The sequence below is a fragment of the Trichosurus vulpecula genome, chromosome 1, assembly GCF_011100635.1.
Source record: "Trichosurus vulpecula isolate mTriVul1 chromosome 1, mTriVul1.pri, whole genome shotgun sequence".
NCBI lineage: Eukaryota > Metazoa > Chordata > Mammalia > Diprotodontia > Phalangeridae > Trichosurus > Trichosurus vulpecula.
Genome location: NC_050573.1, coordinates 90802220 through 90823244, shown reverse-complemented (window position 1 = coordinate 90823244; position 21025 = coordinate 90802220). Strand labels below are relative to the sequence as shown.

At 40.9% G+C, this 21025-nt stretch overlaps 1 protein-coding gene across 6 annotated transcripts in view; it reads right to left on the bottom strand.

The window, feature by feature from the left end:
* PTK2 (protein tyrosine kinase 2) overlaps nt 1-3765 on the bottom strand; it is a 434883-nt gene extending 431118 nt beyond the window's left edge. For 5 of the 6 annotated variants that reach the window (XM_036741072.1, XM_036741073.1, XM_036741074.1 and 2 more), the window contains exon 1: nt 3673-3734. The gene's annotated coding sequence lies outside the window, so the exon portion shown is untranslated. Of the gene's footprint in view, nt 1-3672 lie in introns of all 6 variants that reach the window. The other variant, XM_036741078.1, reaches the window with a different exon arrangement.
* Nucleotides 3766-21025: the final 17260 nt, after the last annotated feature.

The following is a 21025-nucleotide window of genomic DNA, read 5'->3' as shown; positions in this document are numbered from 1 at the left end:
ACACTAAGTTCAGTCATATTTCCTTGTCAACAAAACTTTTTAATGATCTATATTAAATGACTCCTTGCCCATGTTTTCTGCCTTTGTCTATACAAACATCATCACCATTTTCAGTCTGTTTTCTCACTCTTACTTAATCATAATATATTGCTCACTAAAACATGGAATAATTTATCTCCAAGGGCTCTTAAATCCTACTACCTCCAGGAAAGAGGATTCTGCCCTTTTATCCTTACACAAAATTATGTGGCTGAAATGATTTATGTAGTTATCACAATTGAAACTTATGTAAAACACCCTGCATATCTCAAAGCACTATTATGTCAGCTATTATTATTATCTATTTACCTATGGTCTTGGTGCCTTTAGACATTTATTATACAACTGCCATTCATGTATAGCCCTCCTATTTGTTAGCCCCTTTTGAGGGCTGGACCATGCCATTTACCACTGTAAAAAATTTCTTATACTAGTTGATGATACTATATATCCTGAAAGTTACAAACATCATCAAAAGAAAACATAAATTCTCTTAATCTACAATTTTACACAATATTTAATACACAAATTCAAAATAGGCAATTACCTGCTGCTTAAAACAATGCTGCTCAGTTGCTTTTATTCCAAAAATACAAGCTCTTATTTTCAAAAGGAGCAAAATTATGTCCACAGATATAAAACATTTCAACTAACAAAGATCATTTTGAAAAACAGGTCTGAATTGTGAAAACACTGCTCATATTTCACTTCTCTAAAGAGTGTATTTGAATAATATAGACTTAACAGTTGGACTTACAATTAAGTAAAAGTTTTTGGATGCATCCAATGGGACAAATGGGTAAAATAAAAACTCAAATGTCCTTCAATAAAACTGAACTAGGAAAACAAGCTTATTTTCATTTTGAGTTTCCACTCATTTTTCCTTTACTTTTTACATTGTTAAAGAGAGGCTGATCTATCAAAACATCTAACTGCTGTGTTATAAAAGAAATTAACACTAGGTGCTTTAAAAATAAACTATTTATAGGGTTAGGTTATGAAACAGATTTCAGAAAGAAAGGTTCAGTCTATCTTACCTATTATGCAAATGTCTGTATTCTGAGATGAATTCCCATTGATGATGAACCTCAAATACAAATCCCCAAACTCCTATGTAGACTTCAACCATTGCACTTACTACAGAACTACTGTCTGGATCAGACAGCCAAAACGCCAGAGGCAGGCTGACAGTGCAAGAAGACTGCTGAAAAGGTTCACAACATATACTTTTGTTGGTGCCTATAGTTAGAAAAACCTGTAATTAATTCGTGTCAAATCAGGGATTCTCAATGGGTTTTATGTGTAGTCTGGCTAAGCCTATGAAGCCCCTTCTCAGATTAATGTTTCTAAATGCAAAATATAAAATACATTAAGATTACAAAGGAAACCAATTATGCTGAAATATAGTTGTCAAAATATTTTAAAAACAAGTTTATGGACCCCAGGTTAAGAACTCTTGTGGTATGCCAAAAAACATAAAAACACATTCTTGTGAAGAAAAAGTGAAGGAAAGTTACCAATGGAACCAAGACAGAAACGGCTAAAATTGCTTTTCCACATAAAATTGCAGTTAGGTTGTGAACTGGCGAAAGTTATTTGGAAAGAATTCTAATTATCTTAAAATTATTTCTTGTGAAAGTTGCGGGGAAAACACACAACAGAATAATAAAACCTGTTTTGAGTGAGAGGAAGCGATAGGACTTTGCTCTCCCGTTCCTATTTGGTTATTAGCAATAGCAGAGGGAGGACCCTTGAGAGTGATTCAAGATAATCTCACAAACCAATCGAAGTCCTCCTTTTACTTTCCACCACAAAACCTACCCTTTTCCCTACTCCCTGGGGTGGCAATTTCACTTCATGAAACTGACCAAGCTTCCAGTACGCTAAATTTGAACTTATTTCTTAAATTTATTTAATCTCAGGTCCAATCATCCCAAGTGTCCCAATGGAATGATCCTTTCCTTCTCTCCTCCCCTCCCCTTTTGTTTCTAAGGCATTCTCACCATTCAACTCCAGCAGAGGCCCGTCCTGTCCTACCACATCCTGTGGGATTCAAATCCACAAGGCTTCTCAGACTAGCTCTCCGGTTCCCTTCTTGGGTTGCAGTCACAAAACCATCACCTCAGGCTCCAAAAACCCAACCTGACTCCTCTCTCCCCGACCCTCCAAGGTTTTTTATTGCTTTCCCGGCCCCCACCCCCAACTCCTTTCCAGAAACGGATGGGGGGGGGGGTGCGGCCGAGGAGGCAGAGAAGGTAGGTAGAGGAGTGGCTAAGGTCCAACCCCCACCTTCCTCTCCCAATCCCCCAGGCCTAAGCCCAGCTCCATCAAACCACCAATTCACGGATAGAATACTAGGTCGGACCCGCGCCCCCCGCCCCCAACCAAAGGCACCAACCACACTCCCCAGGGAAGGGGTGGGGGAAAGGAGGAAGACCAGGAAGGAGGGGAGAGGGGGAGAGGAGAAAGGGGACTCTTTTCTATGAATTAGAGAGAGGAGGGGGAAGAGAAGAAAAGGGAAGAGGTGCCAGAGAAGAAGGGGAGGTGGTGTAGGAGCCTGATAAAAATGGGAGATTGGAGAGAGGGGGAACCCACTTTTATAAGCTGGAGAGAGGAAAGGGTGTCGGGAAAGAGAACGGGGAAAAGGGGGGAGAAGAGGGAAGGAGAGAGGTGGAAGAAGGAGAAAGGGGAGAGGTGAAAGAGGAGAGGTGGGGAAGAAGAGGAAGGGAATGAAGTAAAGAAAGGCGGAAAGGAGAACGGGTAGGGGAGACAGGTGAAGGGGAGAAGGGTAGAGGAGGAAGATGGAGGGGGAAGGAATGCGGAGGGAGACCGGAGAGAGAGGATGGGGGAGGAAGGTGAGAGGGGGGAAGAGAGATGGAGAGGAGAAGGGATGAGGGAGAAAGGTGGAGGAGAGAAGGAAGGGGTGGAGAAGAGAAGGGGATGGGGGAAGAGGGAGGAAGAGGGGATTGGGGGTAGAAGAGATGAGGAATGGGATGGGGAGGAGAGAAGAGGAAGAGTTGAGGGAAGAGAGAGGTGGAGGAGATGGGGGGAGGAGAGGAAGGAGGTGGAGGAGATTGGGGGGAAGGATGGGGAGGAGGAGGGGAAGGGCGAGGAAAGAGGCGGAGAGAAGAAGGGATGGGGAGTGGGCTGGGGAAAGCACGGAGAGGATGGCAGGGGGAGGCGGCGGCGGGGGAACCCAGGACCGGCGGCGGGCGGCCCTCCTCCCCGCCTCTCACCGTGGCACACTGGCCGCCGGTGCTCCCTGCTCCCCACCGCTCAGCTGGAGGAGGAGGAAGAGCGGGAGGCGGCGGCTCCAGGAGTCAGATCCTCCCGCACACGGCGTTACGCCCGCCCGGCCTCGGCCCGTCCCTCCAGGGCAAGGAGAGAAAGACGGAAGGCAGAAGAGCCCCCGCCCCGCCCCGCTCGGTCCCGGCCCGGGCTCCCGGCACAGGCTCCGCTCCGCTCGGCGGGCTGGGCTCGCGCCGGCCCCCGCCCCAACCCCCACCCCCGAGGTAGCCTCGGGCTGGCCTCGCGGGGCCCGCCCGCCTGCGTCTCCCACCTCCCCCGCCCCCAGCCCGCCGGCTCCGGCTCCCTCAGCCCGCGCCCTCCCTGCACGCCCCGGGGCACACTCACACTCGCTGCCGTTCGCCCGGGTCAGGGGCTCCCAGGCTTCCGACTCCAGACCAGAACCAGCCGGGGGCTCACAGGGCATGCGCTGAGCGGCTCGCGCATGCCCGTTACTCCCCCTGCTTCCCGTCCCCCCCTTCCACCCGTTGTAATCCCGGATTGGGATCTCCTGTTCCAGGATTTGGGAATGGCCGTGGTTAGGGGGAGGGGGGAAGAGTATGGGAGGAACAAGGGCTGGGGGGGGGGGAGGGGGAGGGAAGTAGAAGAGGTAGACCCCAAGGGGAGGCGGATCGGCTTTAGTTTGGGTAGAGAATTAACTAGGAAAGCTCTAGCTATGCCTAGGCACAAAGAATAAAGACTTCCCACGTTAAGCACAGTTCATAAAATTTGGGAATTGCCTAACAGGAGGGATCTTAGAATGTAGAATGTCAGTGGCAGTAAGGACCTTAAGAACCTAGAACATCAAAATTGGAAGAAACTTTAGAACCCTAGAATGTCAGAATTGGAACGGATCTTAGGATTCAAAAATAAAAAAGTCAAAACTGGAAGAAATCTTAGAGCACGGAATGTCTGAAAGCAGTAAGGACTTTAGAACCTAAAATGTCAAATTTGGAAGAGATACAATGTTAAAAGTGGAAAGAGGAAAAGAAAGGAAGGGAAGGAAACAAACATTTGTGAAGACTGCACTTTACAAATAGTATCTCATTTGATCCTCACAACAACCCTAGGAGGGAGGTGCTATGATTAACCCTACTTTATGGTAGAGAAAATAGAAGCTAGCAGAGGTTAAGGAGACTTACTCAGGATTACACAGCTAGAAACATCTCAGGCCAATTTTGAATTCAGGTCTTCCTGACTCCAAGTCCAAGGGTCTATCCACTGTGCCATCTAGCACCCTAGAATTCTGAAGCTGAATGGACTTTAGAACATAAGGTATCAGAAGTGGAAAGGACTTTAGAATATAGAATGTCAGAGATAGAAAAGACCTTAGAACAGAAAGAATGTCAAAATTGGAAGGGCTCTTAGAACATAGAATGGTAGAGCCAGGAGGGATCTTAGAACACAGAATGCAGAGGTGGAACTGAGAGACCTTAGAACCTAGAACGGAAGGCACCTTAAAAGAGAGATTGAAACAATCTTAAAACATAAAATATCAAAACTGGAAGAAATCTTACAATCTAGAATGTCAAAGGTGGGAAATACCTTAGAACATACTGTATCAACTAGTCCAAAACCTTCTTTTATGTTAGAAAACTTGAACAGAAAGTTTGGAAAATCTACTTTGGGAAATATGGATAGTCAATAAAAGGTGAATTAAATTAAGTATTGTCTTAGGAGGGTTTTATTATTGACAGATAGAAGATAATGTTGTGGTTTCACTATGTGTTGAGGTGGAACCATCTCAGAGAATTCAGAGTCAGACCACCTCTAATCCAAGTGTAGGCGTTTATTGAGATTGACGCCTCTCATGAAGAGGGCTAAGTTCCAAGAGGAAGCAGCAACTTCAGAGGAAGGAAGATAGATTTTTTTATAGGTTAAAGATGCAATTATACAACAGAAATTATAAATAATAAAAAGGCAGGAGGGGTTTGTTAAGGGATTAGGTTAATAGAGGAGGGGTCTCAGCCACAATGGAACTGCACATGTGATTACCCACAATACATACAGAAAAACCAATGGGGGGGGTAATGTATATATGATAATGATATTATAGTAAGTCTCTATGTCATAAAGTCACCTAAAGGACAGCTTTTGCTATTACTGTGCAGGTGCCTACTTAGGGAAAGTTCCTTCTGTTGTTTTGGGGTTCACATTCTGCTTGGGCAACCTGGTGGTGCTGCTTACTGATTGGCTGAGTATAGTGGTCCTAGACTAGATGAATGTGGTTTTGGTTGAGTGCATGGACACACCTGCTGTTTCTGTGAGAAATATGAATTCGCGGACACACGAATTCTAGTGAGCAGTGAGGCACGTATGAAGAAGTTAGGATATTGAGTCGGGAGGAGGTTAGGTGGGGACAGTAGGCCTATAAGGAAGTTAGAATATTGGGGCTGAGGGCGGGGCAGCTTTATAAGGATTCCATCAGATAATATGTCCCTAAGGATGGTATAGAAGTGGGCACTCTGGATCATAAATCAGAGACACAGATCTGCCCCTAATTTCTGTGAGATTTGAGGCAGCTCATTTTATTATCCAGTAGTTAGAAACTTTGTGAGGGCAAGAGCTGTTTTTTATCTTTGTGTTCCCAGTACCTAAAACAGTGCTTGACGCATAAAATGTGCTTAATAAATGAATTCAACTGACATCTCAATTTCCTCATCTCTGAAGGGAAAAGTGAATCCAAGAGAAAAGTGATAAACTCTTGGCCTATTGAAATGGGACAGTTTTCGTGCAAAGTGAAGTGAGCAGAACCAGGAGAACATCTTAAATAGTAAAAGCAACATTGTAACATAATCAGCTATGAATGACTTCTCAGCAATACAATGTTCCAAGACAATTTCGAAGGACTCGTAATGGAAACCGCTATTCACTTCCAGAGAAAGAATTAATGGAGTCTGAGTGTGAATTGAAGCATACTGTTTTCACTTTTCAAATTTTTTTCATGGGTTTATTTTTCTTTTGGTCTGTTTCTTCTTTCACAACATGACTAATATGGAAATATGTTTTGAAAAGGAAGAAGAAAATTTTAAAAGTTCCCAAAACTAACTCACGAGTCATCTAACTCTAACATTATATGTAATGTTCCATTTCCATAGTTCCCTCTTCTGTGAAAAAGGGAGAAAGGTATAATTTCATATTGCTTATTTGTAACCAAGGTTAGTTTGCATTCATAGGGATACCTTTCAATTTAGATTTTGCTGTTGTTCTTCCCATTTACATTGTTACATCCACTGTTTATATTGTTTTCCTGGTTCTGCCTGCTTTACTTTTCATCAGTTCATATGTCATTTCTTTTGACACAAGATTGTTCTATTGTATTCCTGTGCCACAATTTGTTTAACCAACCCCCAAACAACATATCTAGTCTATCTTTATTTCTTTGCTACTGCAAGAAAAAAGTGCTGCTATAAAATTTGGCTGCTTGGGGGAAAAAAAAAAGAAATGGACAGCTTTCTATGTCATGGTCCCTTCCTCTTCACCTACACTTTGGCTAAGGGGCTAAATGATCAGCAGACTTCTCTCCCCTTACAAACAATCATCTCCTTTGCTCTCACAAACACTAACAATAATGGTACTTCACTAGTGAGGTATGGAGGTCACCCTGAGTTCTCAGAGGCCTATGAATGAGGTCCAAGCTCCAGCAGGTTCTATCCATATTTTCGAATGGGCCTATACAGACTGACAACCTAAGTTTGGAGAGGATCATCACAAGGTTGACTGCAGGGTTAAAATTTTTCAGCCATAATTGCTCTTTAAGGACAATATAGGGAGCATGAATCTGAAATCACAGATTCCTGAAGTGCTGAAGTGTAAAGATGAGTCAGTCAGGTGATTACCATAGGAACTTCAAGGGGTTCAGAGAACAGTTCACTGAAAGTTCAATTGGCCTGCTTTCCCTACCTCATACTTACAGGCCAGAGTGGGTAAAGAGGGAAAGGAGAAAATTTCTCCCGTTACCTCCCTCCCAACGATAGGAGCAATAATATTGATGTACAGGAGAAGCATATGGCTAGGAGCAGTAAAAGTGACCTTCATTTCTTGGCTGATTTCTTCTGCTTTTTAATTTCATTTTCTGAGCACAAGTGAGAGACTAGAGCTCCAGAGAACATACTTTCCACGGTCAAGATATTACATACTTAGTCTGGAGTATTTTCTAGAGCTGATGAGGAGTTGTGGGTAAGAGCTCAGCCATAATTTCTTCTTGCTACTCTGCCATCTTGGCTCCATATGTATGCCTTATATTTTGAATAACAAGGCAGGTAGAGTAGCATCATATGTTAAGATACATGCATGTGAGAAAACACAAGAACCCAAGGGGATCAGTATGGTGGAAAGCATTTGAGTGAAGATCAATAGAGATAGTATACATCAGAACCTCTATATAAGGGGAAGGAATAAAAGAATAGGTTAGAAAATAACCCACAAATCTTTTACAGAGAAATGATGCAATGCTGTAGGGAGAATTCTATCATCCACACATTTCCAAGTTCTCTCTATGCTGCCCCCCAAAAAAGCAGTTTTAATCATTTCTGGGATTTCCTTATTGATGATGGTATCTTTTAGCAAAGGAAAGAAGTAATGAGTAACTTCTGGGTTGTTTGTTTTTTACCAAATAGAAACAAGTTGGGGAAATAAAAGTTATAAGAGTTGAGAAGAAATGGCCTTTCTGGATAGATAAGGAGAGGAAAGCTAAGCATAGTCTTAACACTCATTCCATAGTTAAGGAGGGAAAATTTTTAAAGTTTCAAAGAGAGGCTAGCTAAGGTCCCTTGGTATAAAATTCAATAGTAGATGTTAGCCCAAGAGGGATGAGACATTCTCAAGAATGAAATTCTAATGACACAAAGAGAAGGAAAAGAGGAAGACTACAGACTGATGGGGAGGCACATGAAACCCACCTATCAACTTGGACGTTTACAGGCAGCTAGGTGGTTCACAGTGGATTGAGTGTTGGACTTGGAGTTAGGAAGACATGAATCTGAATATGGACTCAGATACTTATTAGCTGTGATACTCTGGGTAAGTCACTTGACCTCTCTGCCTCAGTTTCCTTATCTATAAAATGAGGGTAATAATTGCATCTACTTCATAAGGTTGTTGTGAGGAACAAATAAGAGATGATAGATAGATAGATATAGATATATACACACATATATAATACACATGTATTATATAAATGCTTACTATGATTCTGTACACATATATGTATACATATATGTGCAAAATAGATCCAGTGATTTGGAGGGAAGGCACTAGCAGCTGGGAGGGTAGGGATCAAGAAAAAATATGGAAGTAAGGGGAAATAACAGGATGAATACAAATGCATTGCATGTTACTATAAAAATAACATGAGGGGTGCTAAAGCTCATAATGAGCTAAAACTAGTAAGGCATGCTAAGTACAAGAAAAGAGTTTTTTTAAAAGCTATTTTGAGGAAAGGAAGAGTATCAAAGAAGGTATATGCCTGCTACTCAGGGTATAGGACAGTGATAACAGATGATAGAAAGAACACAGGCCTACAACACTTCTATTTTGCTTTTGTTCTTATTTCCGAAATGAATAGTCATTAACCTGGGGTGCACAGAACACATATGTCTAATAAACTGTTGATACTCATGTTAACTAGGGGGATAGGGAGTAAAAAGTGCTCTTATTAAGTGTAAATCACTACGCCCTGATTAACTGCAACCCTATTTAACCACCAGGTGGCATTACTAGCCAATAACCTGATCCTGTTGAACCAAAAAAAAAGGTATGGTTTGGGGAGACTCTCACCCCACAATGTCCCAGGGATATGATAGTTAGGTACTTCACCTGTGACCAGAAGTGCTAGGAAAGTACCATATGCTTCTAAGAAACCAGATAAATTTTAACCCCTAGTTCTGCCTTTCTCTGAGTGTCCCTCTATACTCACTAAATAGAGGGTATACATTTTAATGGATTTATCAAATCAGAGTCACCTCTGAGAACCCAACCATCTGCAAAAACCCACCTCTTCCTTGAATTTGCTATATTGTACTGAGCCTTAGCCATGTGAATTTGGCACAATGAAATTACTCCCCACAGAATCAGACAGAATATCTAGACAGAATTGAATATAGTTGTTTTACTCTTGGCACAGAGTAAAGGCAATAAACAGTAAATAATTTTGTAAAATCTAGTGAGGGGCTGCTCCTGTCCCCACCCCTGCCTCTCCTAGGCCCAGGAGTTCCCAAATGGTATATATGCTATTTTGAAACCAGGACAGTTTGAACTGTTTGAACCAAACAGTTCAGTTTGTCTAGAATCCCTAAGCAGTAACTTCTGACAGCAGACAGAGGAATGTACAATACAGTTTGCAGCTGATGTTCATTGAGTAGGATTAGTTTGTAGATGAAGATTCAGAAACTCTAGGCCTCTGATAGAATGGGTATGGATTCAGGATCACTGACAGGGACTTTCAAACTAGATCTTGATACAGCTAGCTTATCACTAGAAGAACAATGGGAGTAGACTCAACAGCTGGCTCCAGCAAGGAAAAGCCTACCACTGCAACATGGCGGTGCACGCTCTCTCTCTGATTTTGACCACAACATCCTTCTGCCACTGAATCTCATCACTTCCTATTCCACGTCTCCTCTATTGCTCCCCTTTCCTGTAACCAAAGCCTTGCCACTCTGCAGTAGCGGAGGGGAAGGCAAAAGAAGAGGGATGCTATACCAGGGACCTGAATAATTGGCAGGTATGATTTCTGAGTAAATGATTTTTTAGAGAATGACAGGGGTGCTTCAGTGCTATGGAAAAGCAAATATTGCCCCTATTTTCTTTTTCAGAAAAAAAAAGAGAACAAAGTGTGTAAACTGGAGGCCAGCAAAAAATCCAGAATGTACTATTAAACAGATGGTTAGTAAATAACTAGAAAAGGAGACATTGATCACAGAGGATCAGCATGTCTCCCTCTCCAATCTAGCTAAAACTCAGTTGCTAGCTATACTACAGTACTACTCTGATTATATTACTCCACTTCTCAAAAACTCACATTTGTTTGCAGGGAAGGTCACTACAAAAAGGACAGTCTGACTATGGGTGCTGTCCAGGGAGTGTATTGAAACTAGTTTCTACTGGCTCATGAGAGTATATTGTTTAATTTTTAGCAAGAATGTTTACATGTCAGAAATCAGCAAGTTTTTTTGTTATTGACTGCTGAACTTAAGAAAGTGATAGAGAAGATATTAATAATGCAGATTAAACCTAAAAGTATGTCCTGCACATATTGCTTTCTTCCACAGTTGGCTGTTAAACATGTACCAGCACACTCCTGGTACAAGCCCACTGAAAGAAGAGGCAACCAATCACTTGTTAAGCACTTTCCCCTCACAAATGGTGGCAGAAAAGTCAAATTCCTTCAACCCCTGCTCTCTACTCTCCCCACCAGCATCCTGAGGCTGATTGTGACCCAAGGCATTCAGCTACAGGAGTTCCATAAGCTGAGATGAGGGACTTGAAGGTCTTTGGGGGGGGGGGGCGGAATGTGCCTCCCCTCCCTCCAAGAGTCCTATCTACTTAGTTTTGGATCCCAAGGGCAAAACTGCAAGATAGTAATGGGTCTTTGAACTTGCTAGTTTGTCATACAGCTAGTATGTATCAGAGCAGAGATGAGGATCTAGATTTTCTCACTTCAGATCCAGAACTCTTTCTACTATATCATGAAATTGTCACACATGTCCTAGCACTCCTATCATGCTATATCTCTCCTTCATAGCTCAACTTCATAGCTGAACCTAGCTGACCTGGGAAAGAACTGAGGTGTCTGAGAAAGTTGTCTATAATTGGTGCTTCCACTTTTCTCATGCTCCTAAACCCTCTGCAATCTGGCTTCTAACCTTATCATTCAACTGAAGCTGTTCTCTCCAAAGTCACCAGTGATTTCATAATTGCCAAGATCCGGTGACGTTTTCTCAGTCCTCATCCTTCCTGATCTCTCTGTAACATTTGATGCTATTGATCACCTTCTTCTATTGGATAGTCTCTCCTCTGTAGCTCTTAGCATAGTGTCTGATACATAGTAGGCACTCATTCTCCTCCTACCTATCTGACCACTCCTTCTCAGTCTCCTTTGCTAGATCCCCATCCAAATCATGCTTTCTAACCACAGTTGTCCCTAAGGGTTCTGTCCTGGGCCCTCTTTTCTTCTCTCCCTATATTACTTTACTTGGTGATCTCATCAGCTCCTATGGACTTAATTACCATCTCTGTGCTCATTGTTCTCAAATCTACCCATCCTGCTGAAACCCTTTGCTGACCTCCAATTTCACATCCCCAACTGCCTTTCAGAAATCTTGAAGTGGATGTCCAGTAGACATCTTAAGCTAAACATGTCCAAAACAGAACTCATTATCTTTCCCTCTAACCCCTTTCCTCCTCCTCCTTCCTGATTACTGTACAGGGTACCACCATTCTCCTAATCCCTGGCTCACAACCTACAAAGCATGCTGCACTCCTCACTATCTTTCACCTCCCAAACCCAAGCCATTGCCCAAGGCTACAGATTTCACCTTTGTAAAACCTCCTAAAATATGTCCTTTCCTCTCCTCTGACGCTGCCACCACTCTAGTGCAGACCCTCATCACCTCATGCCTGGACTATTGCCATAGCCTGGTGGGTCTGCCTGCCTCAAGTCTCTCCCCACTCTAATCTATCCTCCATTCAGCCATCAAAATGATTTTCCTAAAGTTCAGGTCTGATCATGTCAACCCCCGCCCCCAACCCTTTACTCAATAACTCTAGGGGCTCCCTATTGTCACCAGGATCAAATACAAAATCCTCTGTTGGGCACTCAAAGTCCTTCATAACCCAGGCCTCTCCTACCTTTCCATACTCTTCACTCCAGTCACACTCGTGGCTGTTCCACAAACAAGACACTCCATCTCTTGGCTCTGGATATTTTATCTAGCTGTTCCCCATGCCTGGAATGCTCTCCCTCCTCCATTCTGAATACTGACTTCCTTGGTTTCTTTTAAGCCTTAACTAAAATCCGATCTTTTGCTAGAAACCTTTCCCAATCCCTCTTAATTCCTGTACCTTCTGTTTGTTAATTATTTCCTATTCTTTTGAGAAGGCAAACTATGCCATCTTTTACCTCAATTCTTATTTGGCCTTTAACTACTGAACCAGTGTTGCCGCAGAGACCTGGGAAATACCTTAGCTTAAAAAGGCCAAGGGTTCCCACTGCATCCTGGGTCATTGGCAGTTGTCTGGACCTACGTTTTGCCACTGGACTCCAAATGACTCTGGAGTGAGGCTGATGACTTTGCACAGCCCTGCCTCATTTAAATCCAATTCACTTGCAAATCAAGACATCACCCTCCTGATACCATTGGTCCTCTTCAAGGATGAAGAATGAATAACAACAATTTCCTATTGATCCCGTATATAGCTTGCTTTGTGTATGTAAATATACATATGTATATATATATATGTATGTGTATGTATAGATTTGTGTGCATGTTGTCTCCCCCATGGAATTGTTAGCTCCTTGAGGACAAGGACTTTTTCCCTCTTTTTTATACCTGCTTAGATCAGTGCCTGGCACACAGTAGGTGCTTAGCAAATGTTGATTGATTGATTGAGCGATACTTATACACTGTGTGACTTTGGAGCAAATCATCTAATCTCTCTGGGCCTCAATATTATCATATGTATGAGCTGGATAATCTCAATGGTCCTTTCTAGCTCTAAATTCTTTTCTCTTCCTTTTCTAGATGAGATTTATCCATCCTAAAGCCTTAAATAGCCAATAAGTAAGAAGGTATGATCCATATTGAAGAGTCATAATCAAGATTAGAAAGGGCAGTATCATTCCAGATACTCTTTTTAACTTTTAACTCAATTATTTGCCTCAGTACATTTTTCTCCAGTTTGAAACAACTGAAGAGTTCATGGTTATTCCACCTGACATATTGCCTTTTTATATTATTGTTAGTCTTAATATCTGACTGCTTTGTTCCTCCTGTGATTTCATTTATGTTTTAGCTTCAGGTAAGGTTTTTTTCATCTTATCTGGTTTGATGCCATTGTATTTTATTAGGCTTGTGAGAGACCCCCCCCCCCTTTTTAAAGCTCTTTAAGCCAAAGCAAGCGGTATTTTATAACCTGCAACAGATAATTAATGCATGTGACAACCCACAGGCATTTAACAGACTTTAGCAACAGTTGAGGGAGGAGCTTATAAGTGCTGAACCACAAACAAATTGCTAAAAAAAAACAAAAAAGGAAAGAAAAAAAGAAAAGAAAGAAAATACTTGCATTTAACTCCCTCCATGGGGGAGTATGATCACTCTGCAGTTGTGATTCATTATGTCTCTGTTTTCATAACCCTAAGTTTAGGGTGGGAAAACTGAGGCATTCAATCATTCATTTGACAAATATTTATTATGTTCCATATGTGCTCAAAGTACTGTTCTCAATGCTGGAAAATATACAAAACTTAGATGAGACAGCCCTGCCTTCACGGAACCTATATTAGTAAGGGGGCAAATTGTAATGGCAAGCAAAGTGGGACTTTTTGTTTTGCTTTTTTTTTTCTTTTACAATTCTAGTTCTTCTCAGCACTAAGGTAATCAAGTGCCTTTGATTGAGACTTGCCTTTGTTTGAATCAAGAGTCTTTGATTAATCAAGAGTCTTTAATAGCCTGCTTAAGTCACAAGAAAGCCTAAGTCACATGAGTTTGAGTCACATGGTTGTGACACCCTCTCTGGGCTGACCTTGAAGATATACTCTGAGGTTAGCATTTTGTTTTGGGGGCTCACTCATTGGAAGAACATTCCTATGATTTGGCCAGATGAGACTCTGAGTGGCCCTTAAGGAGCCCAACCATGTTGGTGCTTCTCTCTCTCTGGTAAATATGTATGTATTGCTATGGACAGACAGCTAGGAGCCCTGTCTGCTGATTTGTGTTATTTTGCTCTATTTATATAATTTCTGCTTGTAATTTGTTTTCTCTAAAGTTCAGGGTGCTGAATTTTCCACTGAACTAAGTGAATGATATATGCATGTTTAATTAAAGTAAGGTTGTAAAACCCTTAAAGTTGCTTTCCATAGAAAAGCAGATCAAAGAACCTGTGCCAGCAGCCCTCCTGTGCGCTGGTGTCGTTGGTCTTATACCTTCACAGCATCTGCTAGTAACATTGTTGTTACATAAGTCAACAGAAATGTTTATGATACGTAATATTATATGATAAATGCATCAGAGTGGTGCAAAGTACTATGTGGGATTTGAGGGTGAAGATGATTACTGACTGCAGGGTCAGAGAAGTTTTACTAGAAGAAGTATTATTTGAGTTAGACTTCAAAGGAAAGATTGGAAATCAAAGAGTAAAAAGTAGAGGGAGAGAGAGCATTCCAGCCACAGAGAACAGCCTAAATAAAATTGTGGAGGTGCGAAATCATGGGATTTATACAGGGAATAGAATGAAGTACTATTTGGTTGGGGCACATAGTGAGTAAAGCAGAGTAACTGAAATAAGGCTGGAATGGACTGGTGTTCATAGAAATAAAAGGATTTTAGTGTCCCAAGGGACATATATAATCCAAGAACCCTATGTTGCAGAGGAAGAAACTGAGGCCAAGAGCAGGCGATTTCTTTAAGGTAATGTAGCTAATTCATAGCAGGGCTGAAATGAGAATCCAGGTTTCCTGGCTCCCAAGTATGTTCTTTCCACTACACCACAGTGCCTTCATTCCCTCTTCATTGTCTCTTCCATCAGTCTCCTCTCTACTCATATGGCCACCATCCTAATTCAGGTCTATCTCACCTCTCAACTGGACTATCAAAGTAGTCTCCTAATCAGGCTCCCTGTTCCACATCTCTGCCTTTTCTAATCCCCCCACCAGAAAGCTGCTAAGGTAACATTCTTAAAGCACAGGCTTGACCACATCATTCCCCAGCTCACAAAATTCCAGTGATTCTCTGCTGCCTCTAGTATACAGTACAGGTCCCTCTGATTCACATTTGAAGCTCTTCACCATCAGGCCCCAGCTAATCTTTCAAAATCAATAACTCATTTCTCCCCCTCACATGCTCTTCATTCAGCCAACCCAGCCTACTCACTCTTCCCCATATATCCCCTTTCATCTCCTTCCTTTAGGCTTTGGCACAGGCTGTCCCCATGTCCCCATTCTCTCCCCACACTTCTGTCTCTTGGAACCACTAATCCCCTTCAAGGCTCAATACAATTGCTACTTCCTTAATTTTATTTATTAGTGATAGCTAGCATTTATATATCACTTACAAATGTTCTCTCCTTTGATCCGTACAACCACTCTGTAGGGTAGATATTATCTCCATTTTACATATGAGAAAACTGAGGCTAACAGAGTTTAAACAACTTGCCCAAGATCAAACAGGTTGTGTGAGGCCACATTTGAACTCAAATCTTCCTGACTCCAAGGGTAGTACTCTATCCACTTTGCCACAAATAATTACATGCACACTATTATATAGAGCAGAAGTGTCACACTCAGAGCCAGGCCAAGGTCTGAAGCAGATTAAAATGTAATTAGGAACTGTTTAACAAAAATACAATGCAACATAGATAATGTCCATTTATTGCTGGTTTTCCAAGTCAATATGCAGATGCTGGAATCTATTTCTATTTGAGTTTGACACCACCGATATAGAAAGTCATAGAATATAGGTCTGGAAGAGATCTTAAAAGTGAGGCTTAGTGGAAAAAAGATCTGGATTTGGAGTAGAGATCTCTAATATCAAACAACAAACTTGTATTAAGTGCCTACCATGTGTCAGGTACTCTGCTAAGTGCTTGAGATATAACAACAAAAATGAGACATTCCCTGCACATCAGATATTTACATTCTGGGAGGGGAGGAAGAAAAGGGAAAAGTGAGGGAAGAAGTGAGACTGCATATATACATATATTTTATATAATATACATATATATTTATATGTGTGTACATATATATATATATATACACACACATATATGTGTATATGCAGAAGGATACCAGATTAGCACACTAGAATGAGTGCTGAATTTGGAGTCAAAAGGACCTGAATTCTAATCCCAATCTACTGCTTGCAATTTGTGGGACTTTAGGAAAGTCACTTAACTCCTTGAAGTCTCAGTTCCTCATCTGTAAAATGAAGGAGTTACACATGGTTAGCTCTAAGGTCCTTTCCAGCTCTAAATCTATGGTCCTATGACCTACAATCCTAATTTTTATCAGAGATAGTACTAGAAACTAGGAGGATCAGGAAAAGCTGTGTGTAGAAGGTATTGTTTGAGCTAAGGAGTTAACAAGGGGTTCTAAGAGGCAGAGATAAAGAAAGAGAGCGCATTCCAAGCAGGGAATAATAGTTCAGAGGATGGAGATGGGAGGAGTGCCATGTGAAAGGAACAGCAAGAAGACTCATCTGTCTGCACTGCAGAGTGCAGGAAGGGGAGTGACATAGAACAGGAAGCTAGACTGGGCCAGGCTGTGAAGGACATTAAAAGCCAAACGGGAATGTCTATCTGATCCTAAAGGCAATAGAGAGCCAGGGCTAGTAAGTTTTGGTGTTGGACTTTGAATCCAGGTCTTCTGACTCCAAGAGCCAGTGTTTTTTAATCATAGCATGTTCTATAAACTTTGATTATAAGAATGTGTATTGATGAAAATTTACTTACTCATACACAGACTTTTTAACTTTTTTTTTATTTTCGGCTTGAATACTAAAACTTAAATACATAGTAAGAAAAGAAAAAAAATAAACACAAATAAACTTAAATATTAAAACTTAAATATAAAATAAGAAAAGAAAAAAGTCATGTGCGTGGCAGAACATGAGAGGATTAAAAATATATAGCAATAAATTTCCATTTCAAGAAAGCCTATATATTAAATACTGTACATTGTGTTAAAAGCTGTCCATCTTTCCTTTACTTCCTTGTAAGTTTTCTTTTGTTCTCTGCTGTATACTTTTTACTTTGTTTTTTTTCCCCTTCCTCCCCCCTTACCTCCCTCCCCAGGCTGCAATTAAGCATGGATATATTTATATGTAAATATTGATAGGCTTGTTTTGAAATCATTGGCATGAGACCAACTTTATAAGGGTCAAGTAACCTCTGGTCTCTCCTCAGTAGGCAATCAACACATCATGTTAGGATGGCATAGATATAGAGAGAGAGATATACTATAATGAAGTTTATTTCTTAGGAAATGCACTGAATATTGTATTTCTTCTACAGTGTAATATGGGGTGGGGAAATGCAAAAAAAAATGTGTATTTTTGCAAGTAGCCTATCTTCTGAGACAAATAAGCACAAATATTGCAATGGATCCAACTAATCCAGTTAGGTTTTGTAGGTATAGTATTTAAGTTTTTCTATAGATTTTATGTTGATAAGTAAAAAAAAAGTATGATTCACATGTTGGTAATTACATATATAGAACTTGGAAGGTACTTTAGAGGTTTTTTAGTCAACTCGAATAACTTAGCCATGGTGGAAGTATCACAATCGGTAAGCATTTATTAAGCTTCTACTATGTTCTAGGCCCAAACTAGGCAAAGGGGACACAAAGATAACATTTGTAAAAATATCCCCTATCTTCAAGGAGCTTACAGTCTAGCTGTGAGGGACAACATATACACATATAGGTACATTTAAAAACAGAAGATAGACTGGCGTAAGAACTGGGAACTAGTAAGAGTCAGAGGCTGGTATCTGAGCCCTGGTCTCTTGATGTGTGGCCTAAGGTAGGACCCCCTTCCCTGCACCTCCATTTCCTCTTCCCTAAAATGTTGGAGGATAGGCCAGATAATCTCGAAGGTCTCTTTCGATCTAACATTTTCATAAATATCAGCAAAGGATGCTGTTTAGTCTGTTACAGGCTACTGACAGTAAATCATTTGGATTATTTGGCAAACAATACCTAAAGAGAATTCCTTCCACCACCACCCCCCCACCGCCCCGCCCAGATTGACTTACAGTTGCATTTATATTTCTAGGACAAACAAATTGCCAAGGCCTGGGTATTAAAAACCAGCTGACATTTCACATAGATAATCCCAGAGCCCTTGAGCCATAAAGGGACCTGTATGAGCAAAATACAAAGGCAATTCATCCTGTCAGAAGCAGAGTTGACAAATGAATGCTTGTCGTGGACAACTGAAATAAAAAAAAAAAAGATACTAAATTGGAATAATCACAAAGGACAAGGCCTCTGCAAAAAGAGAGATGTGGTCTAGTAAAGAGTGGGAAAAGATATGAGATGCACTGCTGTAGCATCTCAGTCACAGAAGTGACCCGCTGCTGTAAATGGGGGTGGGGGGAAGGCTTCTATTTTAATAGATGAAGCTGTTTACATTTCTCAGTGAGGGAGGCAGATCACAGAAAACAGAATCTTTCTGTAAGGGATACATCAATGCATTTTTCTTTTATTTCAATGATGTGATAAATAGAGGCTTCACATGCAAATAAAAGCAGTCAGTTATATTTAGTCTCCTAAGAAACCTGCTTTATGACTTTGTTATACCTGTGTATGATGCCTTGCAGAGAATGAGCATTCTCTAGACCTGTTAGCTTTTTCTAGACCATAAGTAAACCAAAAATTTTTTTTGGAGGGCTTTCTTCCAGAGGTAGTGTGGTATAGTAGAAAAAGCCCATGAGTCTGAACAAAAAGACCTAGGTTCAGTGCTTGATTCTACCCAAAACAATAGAACTAGGTCTAGTAGCTATTTAATACTAGAGTACTGACTTCATCTCTCCAAGCCTCAGTTTCCAAATCTGTGCTTCAATGCTTCGATGGATTGAAGATCTCTGTTAAGGAAGCATGTATGGGATTTGTTGGAGGGGTGAGGTTAATGTCATCCTGGAACAGAAAAATGGTGTAAAGCCAAATTGATTTGATACCGGTGTGCTTGAAAAATGCAGAGATTCCAGAGGTTCAGACAAACAGGAAGATAAGTTCGTAGGATAGAGATTGAAGGCCAAAGAACTCATATTAGATCAAGATGCCAAAATGTGAGGAGTTCCTTAAAACTTAATTTGACAAACATTTATGTGCAAGGCGCTGGAGATCCAAAGATAAAAATCAGATGGTCCTTGCTTTTGAGGAGCTCAAGTTTAATTTGATCAGGTTCCCTGTAGCTATGGTCTTTTGATAATAGATGCTTCCCTTTCTCTAAGGTCATGGCAATGTATGAGTTTTGCTTCTTCCCATCCCACCTGACCCATTGGCCCAATAATCTCAATTGTACAAATACTGCCTCCATGAGGGACCCTATCCACAGCCTCTTATCCATCCTCTATCCCTGTCTTTCCATGAATAATAATATATAATAGCTTTCATAACAATGTGTATATAGAGCTTTAAGGTTTACAAAATGCTTGATAGATGTCAGCGCAGGCCGCACATGGCCCCCAGTATGATTTATGCAGCCCGCCTACAAGCATAGAAATTTAAATAAATGCTTTAGTAAAGGAAGCTGGGCTACCACAGAGCTGTCACTAAAATGGCAAATCAAAATATATTGTCTATTGTTTCAATAAAAACTTAAGGTTGGACAGCTCTGTTATACGTTAACTCATTTGAGCTTCACAACAACCCTATGAGCTAGGTGTTCATTTTACGGGTAAAGACACTGAGATTGAGAGAAGTGACTTGGCCAGGGTCACATGACTAAGAATCTGAAGCAGATTTTGGACTCTCACCTACTAAAAGAATGTAATCTCATTTTATCTTCACAACAACCCTGGGAGGCAGGAGGTACTATTATTATTCTCATATTGTAGCTAAGGATACTAAGATAGACAGAGATCAAGTGACTTGCCCAGGTCCCATAGCTACTAAGTGGCTGAAACAGGATTTAAATTCAGGTCTTCTTGAAATCCTCCAGAGAGAATCTACCCAAACATGTTGGAAACCTTTCTTTTAATATTTTATGGGCATCCATGCAACACTGCAACTGTTTATATATTGTCCATTATCCTTGCTACGTGACCAACGCAACTCCTTGTCTGCTCACTTATGTTCTTGATAATGTCATACATGTCCTTGACCCTCTTCTGAAAGAACCTGAGAATATTTCTCAACTTGATTGTCCATATGCATGCAAGTTGCCATTCTGTATCATTGCTCTTTATTTCTGACCTCTACTTTTTGTTTGCAGAATCATGGTTGAAAAATTTTCCATAAACTGCTAAATTTCTGCTCTGGTTGAATAGGAATCTAGGATTTGTTATATTAGCAGAAAAAGCATTAGTTACAGTACAGATTAATTGTGCAAGCATAATTAAACCAGGAAAGCATGTTATTGATGAAAATGATAATCCTGTTTTCAGAAAAGGAAATGCCAGGGAGAAAATAGTTAAGAAGTGTTTACTTCCGGGAAGACTCTCATCTGGGCTGCGGCATGCTAAGCAGTGGTTAAACAGGGAATAGAAAGAAGGCACAAGAGACAGGTCATGCTAAAGCATGCGTGGGTGGTTCAGCATTGGCCTGTATTCCTGGAGACGGAAATGACTAATCTAATATCAAAATACATGTACTACTGCTAACAAATCTAATAAACATATGAAAACAAACAAAAATCAGAAATACAGCTATAAACAAAAGCTAGCAGAAAAATAATCATACCACAGAAGCTAAGAAGAAAGAGCAGAAATTCTAGACTATAGTACTTTAAAAGAAAACCAAATTGCCAAATGGTATTAATGC